The sequence below is a fragment of the Pteropus alecto genome, unplaced genomic scaffold (assembly GCF_000325575.1).
Source record: "Pteropus alecto unplaced genomic scaffold, ASM32557v1 scaffold171, whole genome shotgun sequence".
NCBI classification, from domain to species: Eukaryota; Metazoa; Chordata; class Mammalia; order Chiroptera; family Pteropodidae; genus Pteropus; species Pteropus alecto.
The window spans coordinates 4902428-4909661 of NW_006431925.1; the positions used below are offsets into that span (position 1 = coordinate 4902428).

The 7234-nt window shown below is 38.5% G+C and overlaps 1 non-coding gene and 1 pseudogene across 1 annotated transcript; one reads left to right on the forward strand and one right to left on the reverse strand.

Moving 5' to 3' along the window:
• The first annotated feature begins 4880 nt into the window (after positions 1 to 4880).
• Positions 4881 to 4990, forward strand: LOC112475559. Its single transcript, XR_003044761.1, has one exon. It is a non-coding gene; the product is annotated as a U6 spliceosomal RNA (small nuclear RNA).
• Positions 4991 to 5596: 606 nt separating this feature from the next.
• LOC112475575 lies at positions 5597 to 5715 on the reverse strand (annotated as a pseudogene).
• Between the last annotated feature and the right edge of the window lie 1519 nt (positions 5716 to 7234).

Below are 7234 nucleotides of genomic sequence, written 5' to 3' on the forward strand. Positions count from 1 at the left end.
GAGAAAAGCCTCCTCTCATCCCATGTTATAAGTGGCTTCCATAAGCTCTCAGATTCCAATGGCACAGGAAGTCTGGCCACTTGGTACTTAATCGATAAAAACAGGAAACGAAAACTAACAAACAAACAAAAAAACAAATGACATCCTCCAAAATAACTGTCATTACTAACTAAAAGGGAATGGATGACATACTTAGTAGAGAAACAAAGAACTTACAATCAAACACACCTGTGGCCCCAGTTTCAGAACCCTGGACTTGCCTACAAGAAACCCTTTCTGGGCTAATTTCAAAGATTAATGAAGAATTGGATTCTACACTAACCTCAGGCATCTGTGAACTCAAATGTCAGGCAAAATGATACAGACAGTGAAATTCACCTTTGGTGCCCCACGCCTCGCCTACTTCTTTCTGTAATCCTCTCCCACCTCCAGGTAAACCTTTTTCACCACCCACATTCAATCAGTCAAATTATCCCACCTCTGCAATGTCTCACTCATCACCGTGACCCAAATGTCTAAGGCTGGGTAAAAACAACACTGTCAGATTTCATAAATGTGCAATGATAACTCAAACTAAAAGGAGACATTCTGTCACAGGGAAATAGAGCTTGTCAAAGAAATTCATCTTAAAATTGGGTAGCTCTCAAATTACAGACTTTATTTTTAGATATAAGTTTTACAATACGTACTGTTTCTCAAAAACTAAAATTTAAAAAATGATACTTCTTTTTTAAAAACCAGGACAAGTATTTTACTATTATGGAGCCATTATGATTTATATTTATCACTAATAAAGAAAATTTCTATTTTTAAGGAATTTTAATTTTTAGACTCTATTCTGCTTACTCTTGAAATTGAACATCAGTTCATTTTCTATCCTGTGAAACCCGTCGTTCTTTTACCATGTCTAAAATAAGCTAATGTATATGTCTTTTCCCTTCATTAACAATTGGTAAAATTGGACATACTGACTTCATGTTGCCTTCTGTAAAGTCAACATTCTCAACATTGCTCTCAACTTTGTTTAAACATATCTTTGAATATATGTATGTATATTTGAAATATATAGATTTGAATAGTACATATATTTGAACGTGTTTTTTAATATCTTTGAAAATACATCTTTGAATAATTTACTTCTAGGAGTCTAGTTTCCAAGTCTTTGAGATTTACTTTTCTGTCATCTTTTCTTTTTTGTTTTTTGTTTTTTTCTCCCTTCCATTTCTCCCTGACGACAAAAGGTCTAAGGAAAATAAACTAAGGGTGAAAATATTTACAGGTTGTGTTGCAGAGAATTTCCATCTGGGACTACCACTTGAAGCAAAGTGTAAGATTCAGGACTTTCATTGACTAGCTTTGTTTTCCCTGCTGGCCTTAATGTTCGTTATCATCTTGCTGGTGGCCAGTCACCCACCCCACCTCCCACCAGCCCTGACCCTCACCCCACTCTGTGTGGTAACCTCTAGGCTATGCCAGGAGGAGGAGAACAATCAGTTTATGAGGACAGGCGGGAACAGCATGCCCCCAACAATCCTGCCAGGAAAAGCAGACAGCAGCGCAACCCGCCTTGGCTCTCTCCTTTTCTTCCAAATTACACCATCAGATGATGTTTATAGGAATGGAGTAAAGCCCTTGGACAGACCTCAGTTGACATGCCCTGTCCGAGAAGGGGAAGTATTTCCACCAAGATCTAATGAGAGGAAGGCCTCCCAGCCTGGAGTGGGCCTGGAGTGGGGATGGGTGGGGGGACAGCCGGAGTCAGGTGTTTTCAGCGACTGGTAGTTTTCCATCAGACAACATGCGGCCCTCCCCAAAACAGCCCAGCAGTGTTCTGCTCCGTAGCCAGAAAAAGAACAGATTGCAATACAATACAGTGTTAAAAAAGAAATCAGCATAACTTCGTGGGAAGGAAAGACTCTTTTATAAAGAAAAAAGAGGAAGCTACGAAGACAATAAGAAAGAAAAAAAGACTCCGGAGGAAAAATTCCAGAGACTTGGAAGGGAAACTATAAAACTTAGAACTATTAAAGAAAAGAAAACTGTATAAACGTTATGGTCTAACAGTGAGTTCTTAAAAGAGAAGACAAGACAAATGAATGATGTGTTTAAGTCTTCAAGAGTTATTTTACAATTCACTCAAAAAAGTAACACGGCATAGGGTAAAGAACGAAAGGGTCAGGAGGTTACGTAGGAACAAGAACCTACTGATGGTACGGGCTGATAAACATCAAAATGAATTATTGAATAGTTCTGGAATTTAATTATTTGGAGAACTGTAAACACTGAACTTTAAAAATCTTTACCATACAGCACTTACTTTTGGTCTAGCACTTTATAGTCCTATTTTGTAGGGTTGTTACAAATATCAAATAAGATAAGATACCTGGACTAGACTAGAAAACGATTCTTCTAGTCCTTTCCGTTAACTCAGAGTTGAATGAATGCTCCCCACTCTCAACTATTTTATAAATGGCATCTGGCTCAACCCCCATGGCAATCCTGTGAGATTGGTAGGAAATATAATCATGTTCTATTTTACACTAAGGCCCACAGAAGCCAAGATTGTAGTCCTTGGTCACGGAGGTAGCCGCTAAGATGGTGTGAAGCATCAACTCCCTGTAAAAGCATTTTTGAAAGATACTAGTACTGGTTTCCACTTCAGAAAATTCATTCAAAATAAGCTTTATGATAATAAGAGTGGGAAAGGAAAGAAACAGAAGAATTCTTTGATCTAGTTCGTTTACTTGGAAAAATGGGTATATCTTGTGACATCTTCCTAACGTTTGAGTATCTGAGGCACTTATTTTGTTTGGGAATAGGTGCCCGAGTGTTTTCCTACAATCATGCTCAACCAACAGAGCTGATAAACTAAAACATACTGTGTTGCTTTGATTACACTGAAACAAAAAGCTGCCTTTTCACCATGACAGATAACCGAAATGAAATATTTTCTTAATAAATATTTTTGGTTTGCTAAGTCGCACAGCCAGCTTTCATATTATGCATCAAAACAGACAGTCTTTTCCAAGTTCTTTTTTTTTTAAAGCACAGTTATTTTGTAAATAAAACATTAGGCAAACAAAAACCTGAGTATCTCGAAAGGGCAGACTTGAAACTAAGTTTTGATGACTAATTCTAAATCCATCTATTATAATTATAAGGTAATGTCAATGACATAACTGAAATTTCTTGTATAGCAGTAAACTTGAGATTATTGGGCTTTTGATTATTCTATCGAGTTATAACAAACCTCTATCCAAGATCATGAGAGAGGGCAAACAAACCCAATATTACATTGCTGTTCAGGTAATAGCTCTACATAAAAATACAGGAAGAGAAAAGGAAGCAGATGGTAGAGAAAGGAAATGGCACTGCTGTGGACCATACATTTAAGACTTACTTAATCTGAATTAGTTTGCATAGCAGATAATTTTACCCTTAATTTAGTAAAATGGAAACTGATTCACAGAGCAATTAAGTGATACGTCCAAGATCATAAATAAGAGTAGAAGCCAAGATTCGAACCTAGATCTCTCAAAATTCCAAAGCTCAAAATTCCAAAGTCACTTGAGCTTGCACCTACCTACCTCTCCCAGCTGCTCCCCGTCCCTCCTCACTCAAATGCTCGGGCTTCAGTAACTCTAACAGGACAAGGTCTTTCCTTCCTCAGCACAACTAACCTGTTTTTGCTTTTACTTAGAAAACTCTTATTACCACTTTCTCTTGCTAGCTCTTTCTCATTTTTCAGTCTTCAGCAAAAACATCACTTCCTCAGAAAATGGTGCCACAATCCAAAACATGGTCCCCTGGTATATGTCTTCAATAGCACTCAAGACTTTTCCATTTCACTCATGTTTTGTAATTACACATTTAATTGTGTTTCCTCCTTTGATGATACCTTCCCCACTAAACTATTAGCTTCAGCAGTGCAGGAATCACCTCTGTTTGCTCTTCACTCTCTAGGACCTAGCACAGTGCCTAACACACAAAATGGATTCAATAAATACTTTTGAGTGAATGAGAAAGTGAGATATGGGAACTGTCTAAAATTATTCATCATCTAAGGTGCTCTCAAATTCTTTACTATCTAATAAGTTTGTCAGTCAAGAGCATTTAGAATTTACGGTGGTAGAAGACTTCAGGTTTTTACTGGTGTGCCAAAATGAAATACTAGCAATGAGAAAAGAAACCATTATCCACTTTATCAAAAACACATGAAAAAGCCATGGAAAATGTTATGGCTCTGAAGCCCCTCACCATGCTGGGAAATTAGCAGGATCCTGGGTTTGACGGTCACTCCCTTGGATAAGAAGCCATGGCTGTTCCTCACTGGTGTCACAGTCATCATAGCGTGTCTGTTCTGGGTTACCAAAAGACTGTCTGATTAAACCACATGCCAGGTCTCTTTACCAACTCTTTAATATTAATTACTGCAAACTAATCCAGGCTAATTCTTTCAGGTTTTATAAAGGCACAGGCCCCGCCTTCCAATGATATTTCCAACTTTTATGCTGGGATTCACTTAAACAGAATTTGCTCAGGTTACTTCCTGTGGGTGAAAAACTAATGCACTCTAGTTAAGCAAAGATTGAACGGCAAGTCAAAATTCTTCAGTTTTCATTGAGTTCTGTTACCACCTCACTATGTACACTTAGAGGCCAAATAATTTTAACCCCTCTAACTTATCTTAACTTTCCCATCTGTAAAACTACGACCATCACTCTAACAGAGTTATAGCTAGTCCGAGGGCTTGTAAGATTCTCAGAGACATTTGGGTGATTGACCCTTGCTCTAACTCTGCAACTCTAGGATCAGAAAAAGTCTTAGATGAGACTGTGCTAGCCTGGGGGAGAACGAAAATGTTAAAAAGAAGGAGTGTGGTGCTGGCTTCCAGCACATATACTAAAAATTTAAATGATACAGAGATTAGCAGGGCCCCTGCTAATGGGGCAAGGACAGCATGTAAATTTGTGAAGCATTTCATATTTTTTTAAATGAGAAATTAAAAAAATAGTGTTTTGATATCTGTGTACTCTATTATACCAGAGTCATATGGCATAACACCAATAGTGATGATTATAAACATCCAGCTGGGTTTGGTTGGGGTGCAGTCGGGGATGGTTCTGCCCATTGCTCAATGACACTTCCTACAAGTCCCAATGTGATCCTCAGTCACTCAGACTGATCAGACACAGTGATGTTGAAGTCCTCTTTGCGAGACCCTGAGGTTTATAGAATATGACTGTCATAGGAGAACATTGGTGATCTCTCTACTGTGTATCCCCCTAGCACTTTTTTCCATCTATATCTTTAGATAAATACACCTTGACTGATTTTCCAGGTAGTATCTGCACCTGGCCTATCACTCAGAACCTACTATTGATATTTGTCAACATGGTGGTAACATAGGTTCAAATGTACTTTGGAAAAATAAAAAGCATTTCACAATTAAGAGTGATTATCACCAACTTGCCACAAAGGTGAATTTTTTGAGCTCTGATTTTTTTTTTCTTTTAGGCGAGGCAACTCTTTGTTGACCTTACAGACTGCAAGAACCTTGTTAGCTTACAATCCCTTATTTTTTATTTATTGTTTATGCCTACAGCACCTGGTCTTCCTAGGTGGTCTCCCATCCAAGTACTAACCAGGCCCGACTCTGCTTAGCTTCTGAGATCAGACAGGATCAGACTTGTTCAGGGTGGCATGGCCATAGTGATCTCTGATTTCTATAAGAAATAGATGCAATACTATTTGCAATCAGCTCAAACTCAGACTCTGTTGCTGCTTATAGGCTTTATGTCTTCAGAGTCTCTCGAAACCTGAGTATCTCTATCTGAAAAGCAGAAATTCAATAATAGTAGTGTCTATCTCATAAGGCGATTGTGAGGGTAACAGGGACCAAAGTTTTGCCACCCTGAAGCTGCCTTTGAGATATTGATTTTAAGCTGTCTATTAAGAAACAAAAGACTCAAAAAGAATCTTTGATCCTCCGCTTTCCTGTCCAAGAGATTTGGATCGAAAGGCCTACTCCAGGAACGGAATCTTAGGATGTTGCCTTAGCCTAATTTGAATTAAGTATGGTAAATAGCAAGGCTTCAGGCAGAGGTCTGTTAGCTAGATAGCCTCTGTGTCCCACTGTTTCTGAGTAGCCCAGCAAGAGTTTGCCTGCCACATATGATCTGCTCTTCCTAAGCTACCTGCAAACTGCCCAGTCTCACCTCTGAAATCCAATACCCCTTCCCCACCTTTCTCCTTTATCCAAAATGTCATATATACTCAATGTTGCCTCACTGTCTTGGAATTTTCATGCTTATGTGAATTCCCTATGGGTATGTATTAAAATTTTATTCTCTCCTATCAATGTCTCTGTTAATTTAATTATTAGCCCAGCTAGAAGAACTTAGAAGGTGGAAGGAAAAGTATTAATATTTTTTTAGCCTTCACAAGGGCAAAAGATAATATAGAAAATACCTAGTGTTGTCCAGCTCCCAGAAGGTGCTAATATTTTAATATGAAATCAGAAACCCAAAATCTGAGAGAAGTAAATGAATTTAAAAGCTCTGCATGCATCAGAATATTTTATGGTAAAAATAACAGAAAATTAAACTCAAACTGGCTTAACTTATAATGGAGATTCACTGGCACCTGTAACTGAAAAAGTCCATGGGAAATTTAAACATCGAGCAGTGTGCATTCATGGAAGGTGCGACACAATTTCTGTGCGGTTGTCCTGGCTCCCCCTTACTCCACACATTACTTTTCCCTCAGGCCGGCTTCCATCACTGTTGCAAGATGCCTGCCAGCAGCTACCAGGGCAGAACACTTTCTCCTTCACATCCAGAAAAGAAAGGATATGACTTCTCACAACGAACAAGAGTCCTCAGTTTTAGAGACCCTTGAATTAGCCACTGTGACCAGGTGAGTACCAGGCACTGACATTTAGAACTGGGGAAACTGAGTAGAGAGGTGTTATACAATGGGGAAAGGTAAAATGAATGTCACAAAGAAAACCACAGTGTCTGTTATAGTAACACGATAAATGCTTAGTGGGTGACAATGCATTCCAAAGTTGTGGTTGGGTTTTGTTTGTTTGTTTGTTTGTTTGTTTGCGATGCATTCCAAAGTTGTGGTTGGGGTTTTTTTGTTTGTTTGTTTGTTTGTTTTTAAGAAAATAAAATACCTATGAAGAAACACTGAGTTCTAGGGTTTCCAGGACCCTAATAAGCCCAGATGG